The sequence below is a fragment of the Opisthocomus hoazin genome, chromosome 22 (genome assembly GCF_030867145.1).
Source record: "Opisthocomus hoazin isolate bOpiHoa1 chromosome 22, bOpiHoa1.hap1, whole genome shotgun sequence".
NCBI lineage: Eukaryota > Metazoa > Chordata > Aves > Opisthocomiformes > Opisthocomidae > Opisthocomus > Opisthocomus hoazin.
The window spans coordinates 932,859-952,934 of record NC_134435.1 but is presented as its reverse complement, the minus strand read 5'-3'; the positions used below and the strand labels follow the sequence as shown (position 1 = coordinate 952,934).

Below are 20,076 nucleotides of genomic sequence, written 5' to 3'. Positions count from 1 at the left end.
GCAACCTTGTAGGCCGTGACGGCTCCTGCAGCTCCGGTGATCTGTCACGTGGGGCTCAAGCTGCAGCTCTTCCGTCTGACACGGGCTCACGTTTTACATGCGATCCACTTGCATTTCACATCCCCAAAATAAACATATGAAGATCATATAGGAATCTGGTGCTTCATTTTACCTCATCTGCAGGAGGTCAATAAAGTGCCTCCTCAAACATTTTGGGCATCAAACAGTGCTCAGCGCACCCGAGTGCAGCAGGAGTTTCCACTCCAGACCCCAGTATTCCCTCCGCTCCCCTCCCACCTCGGCACCCAGCTGGGACTGGGGCATCTGCCTTGGGACTTTGAGCAACGTTTGAGGCATGGAAGGGGCAAACGGCCCCTCCGAGAGGGAGCCTGGGCTGCGGCTGGCAAAGCTGGGCTGCCCTCCCCATGCCCCAGGGCTGTCTCCCAGTGGGACACCCAGCCTCAAAGACCGACGGGACAGTGCGCGCTCTGGAATCTGAGAGTGCTCGTGGAAACCACCACTACCACATGGGTGCAGAAAATACAGCCCTTTTGTCTCTGTGACAGACAAATGATCAGCGTCCTCCTTTGTAAATGATGCAGCTGTGAGAAATTAGGAAATAACTTCTGGATAAATAGATTTATTGGTGCAATTTGGTTTTACATGGCTAGAATGGTGTGTTTGTAAAATATTTATAGAGTTTTCCTTTGCAGTGATGGAACGAGAACCAGTTAAACAATGCGTGGGTCTTCATCAGTGCTATTTCACATGCAGGTTTTTCTGTCGCATCTTGTCCCTTCATTAAGTTGGCCCTCATGATAAATTGGCCTAGATCATTAATTAATAATTACCTCTTCTGTATAAAATCAGATTCCTCAAGTTAGCACTACTGGTTATGAATTTAAGATTGTGCATAAACCTGTATGCATTTCTCTGCTCCATATTTAAGTCATTCTGCTATTCATCCAAAACCTCATCAGAACAGATAATAAACCACTTCATGAACAGATGTGCCACTTATTCATCTAGTTCTATAATGATAATGAAGAAAATTTAATCTGGAGTGTCTATGGAAGAGGATCTAAAAGACAGATTGGTATGAATAATAAAGACACTACACAAGAATTTTAAAACTGACATGAAAAGGCAATCATTAACTACTCTACAATGCTGCCTTTGATATGGTCCAACAGTGTGTAAAAACAAGCACCTCTTGGGTGTTGGCCTCCACAAGAAGCTACTGTTGCTGCAGATGTAGATGCTCTAAATTGCTTTTACTTTAAACAAGCATAAAAGATAATTTCTCGTACAGCTGGAAGCAACATCTGACATTGCAAAATGCTGAAAACACATTGAAGAGAGGGTGGAGATGTCATATACGTTCAAGGTGAGCGGGATAACATGCATAGCTGAACATTTACCCAAAAAATAAGAAATTGCAGAGACAAGTGGAAATTTGTGAGGTCAACTTGCTCTGAGGAGCCATTTACGTCTCGTTAGCTAGATATATATTTGTCTGTTTCCTCACATATGCTGCTATTGATTCCTGACAGTAGAAAAACACCAGGAGTGCAGTAGAGGCAGGAGACACTTATTGTAGAAGAATATTTGCAAAGCATTTAATGGAGCTGCATAGCTACATGATTTCTGTTAACGTTCAAAAAGATCGTTTAAAATCCCCAAAGTGTCTTTGAAGAAAAAAGCCATTGCATTCAATGCTGGTGGAATGTCCTAGGTTGACAACTGTCATCTATTAATTCCCAAAGCAAGAAAAGCACAAACTGTGCAGCACGAGCTCTCCAAGTGACATATTAAAAAAAAATAAAATAGAGACTGCATGGAGGAGGGGGCCACGGAATAGGACGTCATCACGATGTCCATGGAGTGGCACCAACGGAGATGTTTACTCTGGCTGCGCACTAAACACATGCAGTTCACCATGAGCACGTCAGCCAGAGCAGTAGGAAAGTCACCCTGTGCCTCTGTGGAGGACAGATGAGGAGACCTCAGGCAGACAGACGGGGGGACAGAGGCGCTTACAGCTACGGGTGCAAAGTCATTAGCAAAGTGATGTAGGAAAAATGAATCCCGGAGTGGGGCTGTTGTCTTTTGGCTGGAGGGAAGCTGACAAAATCATTCATTGCAACACCAATGCAGGAAAAAATTGAACGCTCGAGATCGTATGAACTTCAGAAGAATTACCTGTGCATCTGACTGCTTCCAGGCCAGAGACCTTGCCCTAAAGAGGACCAGGGCTGTGCGTGGAGCAGCAGGGCATCCCCACCATCGCCCTGAGTACCAGGCCCACGGAAACGAGCAGCCCTCCGCACACGCGATGGCCCATTCCATTTGCATCTCACCACGGCACAGCAGCCACCGGGGCTGATGGAGAAGGCAGTTCCAGCTTCCTCACCTTGCTGGGTTGGAGGAGAAGCTGACTGTGCTCCCACCCGTGTGGTCGGTGCTCCCGCCTGCTCTGCCTCACTGGGACCAGCTCACGCCGCAGCTTTACCTCTCAGCAGGAACCAGACTTAGAGCCAAATCTCGTTAGCGCAGGAAAATGGGAAAGGAACTTGGCGTGAACAGATACTCGTATCTGGGCAAGCCTCTACTCTGAAGTACTTGTGTGAGCACGCAGGACACTGTCCTTCCCCGCGGGCCCCGACGTCTGCCTGTGCCTGGTGCTGTGCCCCGACACGTCCTCCGCTGACAGAGCCATAGTTATTCCTTCTAGAGAATGACCCTGAGGGGAAACAGCCCCATAACAGTAAATCTATTTTTTAACAGTTTGTCAACAGAGAAGTACTGCTTTTAGCACCAGAAATATTGCCAGCCTCTTTGAGCATCTGTCACAACAGCAGCAGCCGACACTGCCACAAATTCTGGGTTAAGGAGACGGGAAATAAAATGGGTTTGAGAGGGCAATATGGAAACTGGATTTCTCTTGTATGTCAGGTCCTTGAATCTGAACCAACAGGAGCACATGAGGGGAAGGATCTGGCCCTGTACTCATGGGTCTACGTTCTCTATGGAGTTAGCAACTGGGGTCTGCTAAGGCAGTTTCTTCACTCTTTGTTGTTTCCTTAAATTTTTGGTCAAATCCTGGTTTGCGAGCTTTCCTTCAGTTTTCCTATTGATTTTGATGGATCAAGGGTTTGCTTTAGTTCACTGAGCTCTTATCTTAGCAGGCACGTTTTAGATTCAGGGAGTCCCCCCTGCTCTAGCTGTACCAAAACAGGGGACACACAACCGTATCTATGTGGGCTCAGACTTAGCATGCAGGAGGACAAATAAACCCACAGAGTTCAGCTATCAGCTTCTGTACACATTTGCTGTGGCAGCACCCAAAGACATCAGCCGGACCAGAGTCCCACTTGCTAGATACTGTCTGTACCTCTGCCCGTCTCTGGGCCAGGAAAAGGCACTGGTGTTCCTGGTTGGCCTCCTTCCGTCCCGGGTTGGTTGTGGTAGAGGTCACCTTTCAACAACAGTTGTCAGACATCACACTGGGGGCTTGAGATGGCTGTAGACCCAAGAGAGCAGGAGAGCCGTCACCTGGGACCACTTGGTGCTTCTTGTCCTCGACTCGGGTGAAGCACACTGCCCCAGCCAGGAGCATCTAACTCAGCTTTGCTGGAGATGTGAGGAGCCACCAGCATTGTTCAGTTTCCTTGGTGATCACTGCCAGATCTAAAACACAAATGTGAAATGAAACTAGAAATGTATCAGGATTAGTTATATACATTCATATTAGTTATACACCTTCCCAAACAGATAGCCTTTCTTGGAGTAGCTTTTAGTACTCTTACTAGGTCTCTGCTTCTTAAGGACTAGCATGAACTGGTGGAAAGGATAAGTATTTAATCTTCTAGTGATAGAGCTGACATTTTAATGGTGAAATTGTTTTATTCTTAGGATACCTTCAATAAAAGATATACATCTTCCCAAGGACGAATAATTACTTGAGCAGCCTACAGCAATTTGTCAATGAGAATGACCCTGAGACTAGTTAAAGTTCATAAGGTGCAACATGAGTCACGATTAGAAAATAACAGAACTATTTCTCTCAGTGACACAAGGTGAAAATTCAATAGCAGATCGGTATGAAATATTATGACCCAAACTAAATCAGAGATGAGTAGATGAAGAATTGCAGTTGTTGCTCATTTGGGAAGCAAATGCGAGACTGTGTACTTCGAGTGCCTGGGAGGAAATTTGGTATCTTTGGTAACATAGATATAAAGATGTAAAGGAAGAACATCCAAATGTTTTTCATTTATTATGGTAGTCATGGAGCTTGAGAAGGCAATGAGTAATCCCAGAAAGCATTTTAAGGACTCCACTTTCAGAGTGAAACGGGTGGGAATCCGCAGGGATGGGCAAGCGTGCACAGGTGACCCCCTTGGGCTTTTTTCCAGCTCCATGCTGGCAGCCGCGCAGCCCCTGACATTTTGGTGCAGGACAAGGGGATCTGCTGCGGCATGGCTCGCCCCTTCCCAGGCAGCTGGACAGGGGCTTGCCCAGCTCTCCGGTCCCTCGCCCGGGAGGAGCAGCAGGCCAGCCTGGGCAGCCCCGGGCAGCGAGGCTCCGCTCCCTGCCGCCGCTCGGGGCCGACTGCAGGCAGATTTTACAGAACTGCGATGTAAAAACCTGACAGTGCAATGACAGAGCAAGCTAGTATGGCCACTGATCAAACAGGTGCTCTGATAGATTACACATGGTCTTAAATATTATAGGAGAATGTATTTCATCTAGACAGGGAACTTTAAGCAGGACACAACAGACATTTTTCTTACAATATTAACAATTTACCATCTGAACTTTATCTTCTCCTTGGATAATAACCACTAGACACTGGGTAAAGGAACAATTGATTTAAGATCTCAATCAAAAGAAAGCATTCTTCTTATCTGTATAGCCAAGCAATGAAGTAACAGTCATCTGGGGTTATTGCGCACTTGTCAGTCCATTAAAAGCACAGACTCGAGATCTATATATGGAATGCAAGACATTTGTGGAAATGACTCCTGCAAAAATCTTTCGTGGTTAAGAGCTTGAAATCTATCCCTTTCCCCTGATTTCCACAACATTCACAAAAATAGACAAGGGAAAAAAATTTTATACTTCTTACACTCAAACTTTCTTCCCTCTTTCCACATGCTTTTGCCTGATGATTTAATTGCTGCTCTGACAAGGAGCGATGTGGTGCATGCTTCCCTCCACCCCCCTGCTGTAAGCCGGGATGTCCTCGCCCGCTTTGGTGCAAATGCAGGGAGCTGCTTTGGCTTTGGAAACAAGACAACAGCACCTCAGTAGCAATTTCAGTTGTGTTATTTTGTGTTCTGAAATATTTGCCACTGTGAATTTATCGGTGACCTATTCCTGACAAAGCACAGTAGCCCAATGCGTTGGGCTCACAAAAAGAACTGGAGGAGTACTTGACGTGGCTCTTTTCAATCCTACTCCTCTGCTGAAGGTGGAGGAGGAATTCATCGCAATGTTAGAAACGAGAAAAGCACATTGGGCTTATATCGCACGCCCAGCGCAGAGTGTGAATGCAGTGTGAAATGCACGAACTAATGATGAATGGCAAACAAGAGCAATTGGGTAATGATTTTCCCCACATTCTGCCATCTCTTGTAGAGTACATACTGATGTGAGGCAGAGATGTCAAATGCAGACAATTCTGAGTTTTAATACACGGTATGTTCATTGGAGAAATGGAAGTATCCAACTTCTTTTTTCTTCCTAAACGTATTTCTAGTAATTATTTTAAGGCACAGCTTACAATCTGCGTATCTTCAACTGAGCTTACCTAGGATTTCCAAAGCAAGACCCTTGATATCCATGATTTGTTCTACTGTCAATGGATGACACACTCTTTATCAGTCAAATCTGAATTATAACTGGTCTAGGCCAACAGTTATAAGAGGAAACATTGACTCCAGATGTGTTATCATGGGAATACATATGTCATATTAAATACAGTAAATCCTGCTAAAACACCAACTGCCTTCTTGAAAAGCTGAGTGGAAAAATAGCTGTGCTTAGTAGGCAAATGTATTGGTGTACCAATATATTCAGTGAATGTTAAGGACGTCTTTAAAAAAGTAAGAATGAAATAATACCAGAAATAACTATTAAAAAAAAGATCAGGGTGTACTTTGGTCCGCACAGAGCTTAGCAGCAAGATACCCCGTGCATATGTTGGACGGCAGCACTAAAGCTGCGGTGCTCAGATGGAAGAAACCATGCCCACAGCCTCTGGCACGTTGGGTTTGACTTTGGCCAAGCCTGTGGTGCCACAAAGCAGTCCTAAAGGTGGGTGCCCATCACACACCCACAGAGCTCCCGACCTACCCCGGGCACGTGGAGGCTGCTGCAGCCCGCATCACCCCACGGATGCTGAGGTCTGAGAACTGGGGAAGGGCACGTCCACCCCGAGCCCTGTCCCTCTGGGACCTGCCGCGGTCTTCCTCCTCTTCTCCAGACGCAGCTCAAGGAGAAATGGCGGTGATGGGCAGAGGTGCCGCCAACACCAACCGATTGCACAGACCTTGGCGTGCAACGCACTCACCCAAACTGCACCTAACCTTCTGCAGAAGGCACAGAGCGAGGTGGCAGAGGAATCTGGTGCAAGTTGTATTTATTTTTAACATGACTGTTCTGCAAAGATAATTGTGCCAGGCTGAATGCACAGCACACTGGATACATTTCTGTTGCAGTTGCCATGGTTGCTAATACTTAAAAAAATGCCTGAGAAAGGAAGAGAATTGTTCTCCCCATGCTAGGAAATGTCTCCCTGGCTCATTCCTGCCCACGTGGTGCAGCAGTGCTGCTGGTCTCCGCTTCAGATGTGAGAGCTGGCTGAGATCTGCCTAGCCGGGTCTGCCAGGTGGAGCTCGGATTCTCATGGTTTATCACCACACTGGCAGAAAAAATCCCCTCACCTCCACGTTGGTTTTATGCAGGGAGAAATCTTTCTTACTATTGCTACCAGCAGGCATCCGTGGGGGAAAAGCAAAGCGCACTTGTATCCCAAAGACCGTTCTGCCGTACCTGGTCTGAGCCCGTAACGGCGTGCGGTACCGGGCGGACAAGAACAAGGCAAAAGCCGAGCAGAGCAAACCAAGCACAGACCGAATCCGTGCTCCCTAAGCACAATGCTCCCCTGGGATAAGCAAATAACTCTCCAAGCTTAAAAAAAAATAAAAGTGGACAGAGAATGGATATTTCCACATACGGTGGATCTGAGCATAATAAAGCGAGCTATTTAATGGCATGAGCCTTTTCCTTGGTCCTGTTGCTGAGCAGGGGCAGCTCGGCAGCTCGTCTCGCTTCCCAGCACAGGCTCAGCCGTGCCCCCCGCTCCCCCGGCACCGCACGGGGACCCCGGCCATCTCCCACGTGGGTCTCATCTCCTCGGTGCTACGGGCTGGGTGCGGGATGGACCTGACCCACCGCACAGCCTACCTGAAATCCCTCTAGCTGCCAGTTCCCCTCCGTATTCTCTGTAGTCCGGAGCGATAAAAAAATAGTGACTCAATATGGGTTTGAAAAGTCTTTTGACTCCAGGTCTGCTGCAAATCCTCCAGCAAGCTGATTTCCCTCTGGGTCTCTACTTCCCTACATCCATGAGATGATTCCTCATGTGCAAAGAACTAAAAATGTCACACCAAAGAACACCTGAAGTCTGCGGAGTTTAAATTCACAATGAATTATGCATTGTCAATCCAGCAAAACAATTAGCCGAATCATTAAATCTCTGAAATGGTTTCAGAGACAAAGGGACCGTGGTTCAATTTACCTTCATTTAGGAGACTCAGAATAGGGTTTAGTGCCAGTTTAGCTGAAGTCACGCCTTTATCCACTTGCATTCACTTCTCTGAGCACTTCCCCGAAGATGTTTCCCTTTGCCCAAATGGTGCCTTGCCCAGGAATTACAACCAGTGGGTTCTCACCGTCAGCACCAGTTTCTCCTTGCTACTGGTTGGTGTGAAGCCCTTCGGCAGCAGGCTGCTGCGGAAGCCTCGCCCCGCGCGGCGGTGGGACATCCCTGTCCTGCTCCTCACGGTACCGGTGCCCTGCCGAGACGGTGAAACGCTCCATGTTCCTCCATGGGAACTTTTCATTTTATTGCTAATGCTTCAAAGAAAATTATTAAACATCTCCAGGAAAAAATACATTTCTACCAAAATAGGTTTTTCCCTTTTTCATAAAAAACGTTTTGACCAGCTCTTCCTAGACACCTTGGCATGCCATCGCCTGCTGCATTCCTGGCCCCAGTTACCTAAATGCCTGAGCAGCCATTTGGAAACCACTGCTCTGCGAGCACTGTTGTTTTTCCTCTGTGTTTCGGTACACGGCTGACCAGAAGGCATCATTGCGTGTGGTGAGCTGCAGCCACACACCTGTGCTGAGGCACTTGAATCCTACAGTCACAAAATAATACACCGGAAAAGGTCCCAAAATGTGTCCGGGACAAGACGCTGTCATGCATCCGTGCTACCCTGAGCCTCTGCAATGAATCCTTCTTAATCTTCCTGTCCATCTGTTCCCAGGCTTCACGTGCTTATTCTACCTTTTTACTAAAACTATTAATGAAAAACAGTATGTGTTTACGTTCCTGAGTGTCACCTGGTGCTCCAGGACAGCAGAGCGTCTCCAGTCAGACCCTGTAGTTCTGCAGCACATCGTTCGATACACGGCGGGTTTGGCTGGGAGGGATTTTGCCCCTGTGCTCTGGAGAGGTCAGCTGAGGTTTCACAGTGGTGTCTTTTGGCTCCTGAGCCTGCCAACAGAAACAAAGCAATAAAAACACCCGGATCATTGACACTTCAGTGAAAAAGAGTCACGGAATGACGGCTCACCCGGCTCTGCTGTTTCCTACTGGAAGAGAATCTGGTTTATTGCTCCCTATTCATAAAGCTATCCATCATTCCTCACAAAATTTGGTACAACTTCACGTGAAAAGTCATTACAATATTCACCTTTCATTATGCTCCTGTCTTTATGCCCATTCAGCCCAGCTGCAGAAGCAATACCAGTGCCCAGGAATGATCAATGGCGTGGGACACAGTGGCCATGGCCAGGGACACATGCCAGCGGGTCCGGGGGAAGGCGAGGACACGAGGCAGTGTCTCGTGCGTGCACATAATCCGCTCTGTCTCAATTACACAGTGCACAGGCAGCTAATAGCCCAGTAATGACATGCTGGAAAGAACTGGCGAGTGCTTACAGACTGCTACACCGGCAGAATATCAAGATGGAGCGGGGAGCTGCTGGCCATGCACAGGCTGAGACTCGGGTGGAGGGTTTTGTCCCCAGCTGTTTTCAGTCAGAAATTCTTCCTGCTGATGCCACTCATGAAAAACCCAAGAGCAGCAGAAATCCACGGGGCAAAGCCATTTCGTCCTTCCCAGCGCCGGCAGAGCCGTGAGCGCCGAATCCCACAGACTCCAGCCCACGCTGGAGGCAGGGCATCCTCCAAGCCGCTTGCTGGTGGCTTGAGACCTGCTGGTTTCATTATTATTTTTAAGCTTGTTTGAGCAGAGGCTCCTTTTTAGAGAGCAGTGCTCCCTTGGCAGCTCTGGGGAGAAAAGGGACATTGACATCTCTCTCCAGACATTTTTAGATACAAAAAGCAGGTTATGAATAATATGAAATTCCACTTGCAACGTGCATAATGTGTGGAAGAAGCAGAGGAGAATGGAGGGCACTGGAGAGCCAGGTCACAGAGTGCTCCACGGGCAGCATTTCTCATGAGCAGACCAAGTAGTGTTTTAGTGAGGCCTTATAAATATTAATACAGCACCTGGTTCAATTACTTCCAGCTAGCAGGAGCAGTCACGCCGGTGCGCGAGGTGACACAGAAAGGGAGCAGTTCGTACGAGTCTCCCATGTCTACTTTCATGCTTTTTTGCAGGATTGCATGGGCTTCTCTTTTAATTGGCACTCTGGGGTAAAAGCAAAGGTAATCTAACCACAGGCTGGAGAAGGTAAGACTTCATAATTTAGTAGATGTGCAGGAGAAGAAGCGTTTGGTGGGTTCCAGACCTGAAGCAGGGGATCTCAGGAAGGGATGCAGGTCTGAAGTACATATGCCTGTTTTTAGAAGTGCCTTTGGCTACTTGAATTATTCAGAATTGCCAACATACTACCTTGCAGTAAGTACCCTCCTACACAGAGGAGAATGCAGCAGATATTAAATTTTTTCAGTGTCAGTATAGAAATTATTGCTGCCTTCGCACCCCATGAGACTCTGCTTTGTGACTGGTCAGAGACTGCACGCGGAGGCTGCCGAGGTTAAAGCACTTCACAAGCGCTGCTCTTCTGTAACGGAGAAATTACATTTTCAGGTAAAGGGCAACCCGTTCAGTTCTGCCCACCTGAAAATTTACAATGCTCGAAAGCGAACCACTGTGTTTCGCCTGCTCCTGAAACCTTCCTTCGCACAGAGGATCCAAATTGATTTCCGCCACCGAATGTGAAATCAGCCAGGACAGCCCGAGCTCGCAGCGCAGCGTCCTGCCCCGCGTGCCTTCCCGACGCCCGCTCCCGCCGTGAGGCTCCGTCTCGTCCCTCTTACCCGGCGCAGTCTGCGCACCGTGCTGGAGTTCAGGTGCTCATAAATAACAACGACATGGCTCAGGGATTTAAAATACGGGGGGAAGAAATAGAGAATAGCCACAAAACATTTGCTGTCAAACAAGCTCAAAGTGCTTTTATAACTATTACTCATGTCATGAGATACAGCTGCGATACAGTGATAAACACATCCAGCCATAAAAATATTATGTATTTGCTTTTCAAGTCACCTCCAAGCCTTTCAGTGCAGAAGACTCTGACAGAATACCGCTGCACCGTACCGCACGTGAGCACCTGCAGCTCCCGAGCAGCTCGCGCCCGCAGCAGAAGGAAGCGTGGTGGGACTGGCCTCTCGCAGATGAAGAACGGTCACAGGAAGAGACTTGCAGGGTCACAGAGGCAGGATGAACAAAACGGAAGCTTTCCTCAGCGTCCCCTGACTCCAGAAGAAACCCGTACTCGGTGGACCCTCTTTCATCGCAAACACCATGTAACGAGGCGCGAAGGCCAGCATTCCAGAATAACCCAAGGCAGCGAGGGAGGAAAGAAGATACTGTAGGAAACAGGTTTCTGGATTATATTCTATATATCTATAGAATAGATATTGATATTCTATATAATGCCTGCTTATTCTCTCGCCCCTTTCTCTATCCCTCTTTTTCAGCAAGGACCCACATGAACCAGGGTGAATTAGAACTCGGTGGTTTAGGTATTTCAGTGCTTCAGCCTCTTACAGGGATATCTTGGGACCAAAATCCCGATGTTCTCACTCTCATCTTTCCCTTTTTGTTTCTGCCTTCCGGTTTTAGCCAGAGAGGCCTCAGCTATTCTTTGAAGATATATTCAGTTTCTGATGTATTTTCCATGAGCAAAAGGGGTACTTCTTTATTTCTTCCATCAGCAATTTTCTACAGTAAATAAGAAAAGGAAATGGAAAACCTCGTAGGAAGTCCCAGGCTGCTGAGGCTTTTTGAATGGGCTCCGAGCTCAGGCACGAGGCAGATTAATCACAAAACAGACATGTTGAGCCAGTGCAGAAGATGACATTTCAGGGCTAAAGTAAGGAAAAATTATTGAGTGAAGGGACTGGGAACAAGAGAAGCCTGAGCATGAACCACCAGGTACAGGAGAGTCAGGGTGTGACAGCACTGAGACTATTCAGTGAAATTAATCATGGCCATGGAAAAGATCTCCTTCGGATGATGCTGTGGTTTAACCCCCAGACAGCAACCAGGACCAGACAGCCGCTCGCTCGCTCCTCCCCCCGCAGTGGGACGGGGAGAAGAATGGACGAAAAGTAAAACTCCAGGGCTGAGATAAAGACAGATTAATAAGACAACAAAGGAAGGAATACTATTACTACTACTACTAATAAAGAATATGCAAAGCAAGTGATACACAATACAATTTTTCTCACCATCTGACGACCATTTTCGCAGTCAGTCCCCAGGCAGTAACTGTGGAACTCACGGATTTTGCAGAATGGGTGAATTTAGCAGAACTTGCAGAACTTGTGGATTTTGTGGAACTCATGGATTTCACAGATCTCACTGAACTCCTGGACCTCCTGGAACTCATGGGAAAGTTCCTGCCCCCTGGCCAGCCTCCACTTCTCTACTGAGCATGACGTCCATGGCATGGAATATTTCCGTGGGCTGCCTGCCTGGCCGTGCTCCCTCCCAGCTCCTGCACACCCGCTCACCAGCTGAACAGGGGAGACTGAAAAAAGAAGTCCTTGATTTCTTAGCAACAACTAAAAACATCAGTGTTATCAACATTCTTCTCGTACCAAATCCAAAACACAGCAGCTACTGGGAAGAAAATTAACTCTGTCCCAGCTGAAACCAAGACAGATGACCACTGATCTCATTCTAATGTGCTTGCAAGAAATAGTAGGTGATTAATTGGATATTTCCATGTCCTGTTCTTAAGTGAGGTACTGAAATGAAACCCTTTTTCTGTTGCTGCCTGACCCACAAACACAGAGCATCAGCCACTCCAAAGATATTTCAATATGAAAAAGGATGGAGTGATGAGCAGTATGTATTAAAGAGACAGGCAAAACAGTAATAGCCTCTGGGTCCCCTGAAATATATCCCGTTCCTCATGTTAACACTGCAAAAAACGTATCTCATGAAAATGTACCCCTCATTTAACAAAAATAAATAACGGAAGTCAAATAAGAGGTTGCTGTCGACAGAAAGCAGCCCTTGCCAAATATAATGATGCCTTTTCACGCAGTGTTAGTGCCCCAGAATGGTTAATCTTTGCTCAATGGTCCTTTTACCCTAAAAATACGTGAGATACATTGCAGTGCTTTCCCCACCGGGAAACCTACAAGTAATACTACAGCCATCAGGACTGAGATTCAAATCCCTTTGTCACTTCAGCCCGCTCATTTGCCTACAAGTGCTGCAAGGTAAAGCCAAAAAAAGAAAAGAAAGAACGGAAGAGCTTCTGCTGCCTGGGGCGCACGCTCGCTCCTCGTGGACGGTGCAGTTCTGCTCGCCGAACAGCTGGTTCCTTCTTCACGCTGCATTTACTCCTGATTACCAAAGTGTATCTCCTGCTATATCTTCAGCCCTGAGTCTTTAGTTTTCCTGGGGCTGGAAGCTGGCTCTCAGAGTACCTAAAAGCTGGTTTCTGCATGTTCTGCTTCCACTAATTACTATATAGGTTTTTACTCCTATCTGAAACCAGGCAGGTAAGCAGATGTCTCCTATCAGGCACGGAGACAAGCTGTCAGTGGGATTTTGTCTGGTGCTGGAAAATCTGGAGTGTGCTTAAATAGCTAAGGAATGGGGTAGTCTCAGAGTACAACGTATAGATGCCTTCTCACAGAGGTTTGTGGATTCTCTGAGCCAGTCGGGGAAGAATCAGCTTCTCAGAGACAAATCTCTGGAGATTTGAACCGAAAAGGTGTGGTTTCGGCTTGTGTGTCGTTCTGAAAACCTTCCCATCAATCCATGACTTCATTTCAGTTTCTCAGCATCTCTAACTTGTTCTGAAGCTGCCATTGATTTACTGCTCGGTTCCTGAGCGGTTTGAAGAGTTTTTCCCTAGCATAAATACCACTTATTTATTTGAAGTAGAAATTGAATCTGTTAGGAAAATGTCTTTTAATTTGCAAAACCGGGGAAAGTTAAAAGGTGTAGAGAAAAAGCAACCTCCTCAAACCTCTGATCGACAATTTTTGATATAGCAGTGGTACGATAGCTATTCCTGTACTAATTTAAAGGAAAAACCAAAACCACAACCACCTTTCCAACCGTTACATCACTGAGACGTGCTGAAAGGACCTACCAGAGCCTTCCCAGCATTGAGGTCTGGCTCAGGAGCTTCACAAGGCAGGTACAGGAGGTTACAGCTCACTCAGGGTCTGGTGCAAGGTTTGGTACCACGTGTTTGCAGTGCATGATTCGAAATGAGGTGACCCTGACCTTTGAGGTTACATTACCAGTAGCAGTTTTAAAATGCTTTACAGATATGAACAAAGTAAACCTTAACACCATCTCCCCTTCTTGGTCTCCCATATGTGATATGAGGTAGCTGAGTACTCACCTTCTAAACACAACGGGGGACAGCGAAAGCCTCCATGTCCCGCTCCAGGACATCTCCAGTGAGATGGAGCAGGTTGCAAATCTCTAGATGAGTGACCTCAAGCCGTACTATCAGCCCAAACCAGTGCTCTGCATCTTTCCCAGCATTTCCAAACCAGGTTGCCCTCTCTTGCCATCTGTTGCCACTACTGCACCTCCGTACGCTCGCGTTTTCCGTGAGGATGGAGCAGACTTTCAGAGCGAATTCCACCGTTACCACGTGAAGCAGCACGGTTATCAAACTCTAGTAACAAACCAGCTCTGAAATGAACTAATGTAGTTCTCATCTGAAGTGTGCTGAGACACCTTACTGTGTCGTTTTCCGCTAAATACACAGTGTTTCTCTTTACTGAATTTATTTGCCATTTACCCGTGTCGGCACATTTGCATTCTTTGTTGTTGCATGATGTCTGCAATGAATTTTCATTTGTACGTTGTAGAGCAATCTCTCAGTCATCACGCAAATTCTGCTTCTTGTTTCCTCATCCAATAACTCAAAAGCAGAGACTGTAATTTTCAAGTGTAGAGGAAAATGATGGTTTTGAAGATTGTGCTCTGTGCAGAATAATTCAAAGTACGTCATATTTCTTCCACTGTGAGATCCTTGATCATTGGTTTCTTCTTTCTGTTAATAAGCTGTTACCAGCAACACTGAAATTTAGATTTCTGGGCGAGTGTTACAAACCTAGAAGGGAAATACCTGGAACTGCTTTTCCTCGGAGTTCCCCGCTGCCTGCCGTTCGCAGAGGAGGAGGAGGCTGCCATTGCACCCCTCTGCCTGGGACGGTCTCCGACCGCTGCCGTAGGAAAGGCACAGTGCAGGCAGCTTGAAAAACAGAGGACGGGTGCAGGAGGGGCTGGTGCAAGTTAGCAAGAGGTGCGACGTGCACAGAGGAGATGCGGGCACAGAGCTGGCAGCCAGTGAGCAGTTCTGTCTCCTGCTGGGCTGCATATTGTGATGGCTTACTGTTCCGGAGCTAAAATTGCTGTTTTGGATATCATTAGCCTCCATAGTTCAGGATAGGACTAATTATGAATAACAGACTGTACTGTTCTTTTATCACAGGTTTTTGATTAACATGAGACATTGTCTTTGGATCTTTCCTGAGCCAAATTATCCATTCAGCTGCTGAAGCCTACATCCCAAGTATTTACAACTGGCTGTCTTCCTGAAGAACAGAAAGAAAAGGATGAAAAATAAAATTTTAGCTCTCCCTCAACTGCTGCCCAACACTCCTGCTGGCATCATTCAAGTCCTGCCTGTACCTACAGAGGGAAGTAAAAAAGCTTACTAACACTTGATTTTTTATTACGGCTTTTCACCTTATAGGCCAAGCTCAAAGCAGTGCTCTGACCTTCACAACAGACGACTCAATGTTAAGGCAAGACACACTCAAAGCCAAACAAATGACGAGCAAACCTGCTGCAGCCCGGGAGTGGCTTGCCCGTGCGTCGGAGGCGAGCGGGGATTGCGGCGGGATGGACAGGTTGCAAAGAGGGGGGCTGCGAAGCGCGGTACGTGAGCCTGTCCTGCTGCTGCCAGTTCTGCAGCAAGACCGAGCAGGGACGTGGCTTCTGGGAGACCCCGAGCAGGCTCTGAGCAGCCCAGAGCTGCTCTCCACCGCGTCCCTGCTCCTCTGCCCTTGGGGCTCATTGCAGCCCGGCGCGGGCAGCTGCGTGCCTGCCCCGTCACAGACCCATGGCTGCGGGAACCCCCCACCACGCGTCCCCGTCACCCGCACCCTGCTGTGCGTCCCTGCCGCGAAAGCAGCCTTGTGTCAGCCTGCGCCACTTCTGAGGGCTGAAAGTAGGTTAGATTAAATCTGGTGGACCAGATTTGGTCACCTTACAAACAACAACAACCCCCCCTTTTCCCTCACAGCCCTCCCACACACACATCTGCCATGCTTAAACTGGAAAATTAAATCACTTTTCCACTCAGCTGGCAGGAGTCAGCCGATAACTCATGAGAACACCGGAGTTCTAAAACAAATTAACCACTTCAGTGAAGCAGCTGAAGGCAGGGAGGGCCGGAGGGTCTGCCCTGCGCGGCGGTCGCAGCCGCGTCTGTCGCTGCCGTTGGGGCACAGCGGCGGGAGGGAGGGCTTGGCCAGTCCGCAATGAGATGAACAGCAAAGTCAGCGCAGAGCAGAGCGCTTCGCAAGGACCATGTCCATGCCCGGAGGGTGGTGGGGTGGGCTGGGCAGGGGGCTGCCTGCCCGCTGCTGCCCCACCACCTCCCAGCCCGGGGCTGGGGATGCTGTCCCTGAGCCGGAGGGAAAGGAGCAGGGAGGAGACAGGCAGATCCTTCACGTTTTTGTCATTCTCACTTTCCCCACTCAAAAAAAGAGACAAGCTTACCCTTACCTTTTTCTAGTGTATTTTGTGGCAATAGATTCGAGGTCTTGGAGGGAACTACAAATATTCATTGCTCTCAACACTTAAGCGATGCTTCCTCTGTCATTCAGAAATACAAGGTCACAGTGCTCACGATAAACGCCTTGACTCCATCTGCATTTCACACATCCCGTGTCCTCGCAGCGCGTGGACTGACTGGGTTGAGGTGAGATGTCCCCTGCCACATGCTAGACGAGACTTTTATCTTTCTGGAGGTGCACGTAAAGGCAAGCTCGGCTGTCACTTCTGGGTTAACTGGCATTTAGGTGCATTTCCAGAAAGATAACACTCCCTCTACCAAAAATTAACGTTATTGTATCTTATTTAATTAATTAAGCCGTTTTGCTGACCTCCTCTCTGCATTGTATTTCCACTTACCTTGTGCTTCATAAAACTTGCATGAAGCTACCCAGCCGTCAGTGCCTTGCACTCAGGTTGCCAGGAACTAATCTGACAACAGATTGGAAATCGCCATGTAAAATAATAAGCAGCTCTTACTGGAGCTATGAAAATACCGACGTCATGTACGGTGCTGCAATTAGCAGGGAAGCAGCTGAGGTCCTAATAGTGAGAGAGGGAAGATGGCAGACAGAAACGGAGCTCAATCTGCTCAGGAGAGAAAGGGGCTGGTGACAGCTCTGGGCTGGGTGGAAAGGGAAGGAACCGAGTGAGCACAGAAGCAGGCGAGGGCTGCGGCACGACCGCAGCAGGTTTTACTACCGCACTTTTATTTCAGTCTCTGTACTGAATTGCAATCCTGACAGCATAAAACATTTATAGAAGCGCTGTGCCTCGTCTATGCCACCGCGATAAAACACGGCCTTTCGCAAGTGTCCCCACACAAATTTGATTCCATTCGCTAACACCCGGCTGAAACGGGTACCTGAATGAAATCAATCCCATGAGCGGGGCCAGAGCCCCAGCAGCCCCCGCCCGCCGGGCCCCCCCATGCCTCAGCCCTGCGGCGGGTACACGAAGAACTCGGCAGAGTGCTTGCTCCGTGGCCGTGGTCTGTTGGGTCTGGCACACGCCCGCACGCAGACCTGGCCGTTGTCCCACACAGGGACGTTGGAGCAATTCCTAACCTGCAGGTTACGCTCCCCTGGGGATGGGTAACTGAGGGGAAACGCAGGGCACTGAGTGACAGCTTTCACTCACTTTCACAAAAAACATTTTATCATTAGGCAACCCCAGCTCAGTAAGTGACTGGTGCGGTGAAGGTTTGGCTTTGACAAGACTCTGGCATCTCTAATTTTTTAGAAAAAATATTTTCTGATTCCAGGTGACTTAACATTTTAGAGATTTTTGCTCACTTCTGGTGTAAAGAAGTTCCAAGGACAAACCCAGATGAAATTACAGGGTGATAACATCTAAATGTGATGCTCTGATTGAGAACTTCAATTCGTAATGCTGAGTGCGGTTTCAGGAAAATTCTTAGAATTTAAATTTTTCAGCCCCACTGAGTGAGAAAAGAGATGACATCTCAAAAACGTCCTGCCCATCTCTCCCACCCACATCCCCATGTTGCTTCCAGGAATCTCTAGAGGGTTATTTTTAGCTACTGATTTTCACATAGGATTCAAGTCCAAAGCATTCACGCTCGCTTCCATTTTAACGAAAGTTGTTTAGCATTCAGCGCGGAACCGGAGGGCGCGGAGCAGCAGGCGCTCCGACAGATCTCTCTGCAAAGCTTCCTGGCAGAAGGGGGCTTGCCCTGAGTCAGCCTGGCTGCGTTTGCAGAAGTTGAAAGCAGGCATCGCTCCCTCAGAGACACCGACGGGCAGGGACAGCTGAAGGGTACAGCAGCCCCGGGTGAACGCCCGGCTCACGGGAAGCCCCAGGACACCCCCCAACCCCAGCGATTTGAACGTGCCTGGGATCTGGTTATTCACATTAGCGCGAGAGGATTAGTTTCAACATGTAGATATGAATAATGAAAATAAGGATGACTTTTTTTGGAGCCCTCCCTTAAAGCATTTTAAATGACGAAACGAACATAGAGGCAAACACTCCCTGGTCTACTTGCACCCAGCAAAACGTGACAAAGACGCAGCAATCAGGGCAAGAACACGTCAGTATGAAATTATCTTCATTAACAGAAATACGAGCATGCAGACCAGAAGCAAACAGTGCCAGGAAGGCAGAACGACAAGCGAGTCCAACTCTGTCGCTGTCGAACCGGGGGATTAGATTCCCGCTGACTGCGACGTGAGCGGGGCCGTGCCTTCGGAGACGCGTCTCAGATGGGCTATCAGGGGACGCTCACACGGAAAGCCTGCCACGTTTCTCAAATACCCATAAAGACTTGAAGGATAAAAACAAAAGTAAGAAAAACCTATAAATGTAGTTCTGTGACCGAGAAGCTGCCCCATACATGGTGCAATACCTTACGCACATCAGGCAGTATTTGGTTAGACTTTCGATTTTTTCCTTTGATCTAAATATAGCGAGGAGCAACCTCAGAGTACCTCGTGCTGCATCAGCTAACTCGGGTTGAATATTCAAAACATGTAACAGTCAGTGGCATTTCTTTTCATTTAGCGTTAATCACGGCACACTGCATACTTTATGTAGCACCACGTTCCCCTGCACAGCATACTTCATATTCATAATATTCCTAAGTTCTTGCAAATCAGTAAGACTCCAGCGCGGTTGTTCACACTTAGGGAGATATCAGCAAACAGCAGAGTGCTTGAGAGACCACTCAGGGCACCCTAATTTTCAAGAAGGGAAGCAGTCTTTGACACTGCACCTGGAAAAAGCACTTTTTGCAAAGGACCTGTTCCCCACAAGTGCAGCCATCAGCTCCAGACACACACTCCAAGCTGATGAGAAATGCCGCAGTTCTGAGATGCTTTTCTCTGCTTTCCTCCTCACCCACCCTTCGACACCGCGGTGACTGTACCCCATGGCAGCTACCTCCATGAGCATTCTCCAGGGGAAGCAGATAGTGCTCAAGCCACCTCTGGCTCTCTATTTTTGGATTAAACTCTATCATAACATCTTTTTTCTTTTTTTTCTTTTTTTCTGTTTTTTTTTTAAATTAAGCTTAATTTTAGTATTTACAAAAATGATACAAGTAAGCATTTATGCAAGACCCGAGACTGCAGATGAAGGCCAGCAAAAGCCCTCGTGGCGTTGCTCGTGCTCAGAGCGGGCAGCGCTGCCGCACAGCCCAGCACCACGGCACAAACGCTGCGGGCAGCCACGCAGCTGCGGGTGCCGCCGCGCTGCGAAGCCGCGTGTGAGCGTGGAAGAGGATTGATCCGGGGCACACCACGCAGCAGAGGCAGGACAATCCCGTGCATTATTCAGCAGAGCCTGTGATGGTTTTCCATTTAATCTATGTGAAAATTGGATTTATGGTATAGGAGTAAGAGCTATCTGAACATGGCCCATAAAACTGGAAGAATCATATTTTTCTCTTCAGCAAGCAACTTTTAACAGCTCTGCTGGGTGCTTATTTGCAGTCACAAGGCAAAAATTTTCTCTG

At 47.8% G+C, this 20,076-nt stretch overlaps 1 protein-coding gene across 5 annotated transcripts in view; it reads right to left on the bottom strand.

The window, feature by feature from the left end:
* Positions 1 to 488: 488 nt before the first annotated feature.
* LOC142363933 (uncharacterized) overlaps positions 489 to 20,076 on the bottom strand; it is a 36,005-nt gene continuing 16,417 nt past the window's right edge. Inside the window, exons 6-7 of one of the 5 annotated variants that reach the window (XM_075441441.1) lie at positions 8,638 to 8,791; positions 489 to 8,084 (exon numbers count right to left, since the gene is read on the bottom strand). The gene's annotated coding sequence lies outside the window, so the exon portion shown is untranslated. Of the gene's footprint in view, positions 8,792 to 20,076 lie in introns of all 5 variants that reach the window. The other 4 variants (XM_075441439.1, XM_075441440.1, XM_075441442.1 and 1 more) reach the window with 4 other exon arrangements.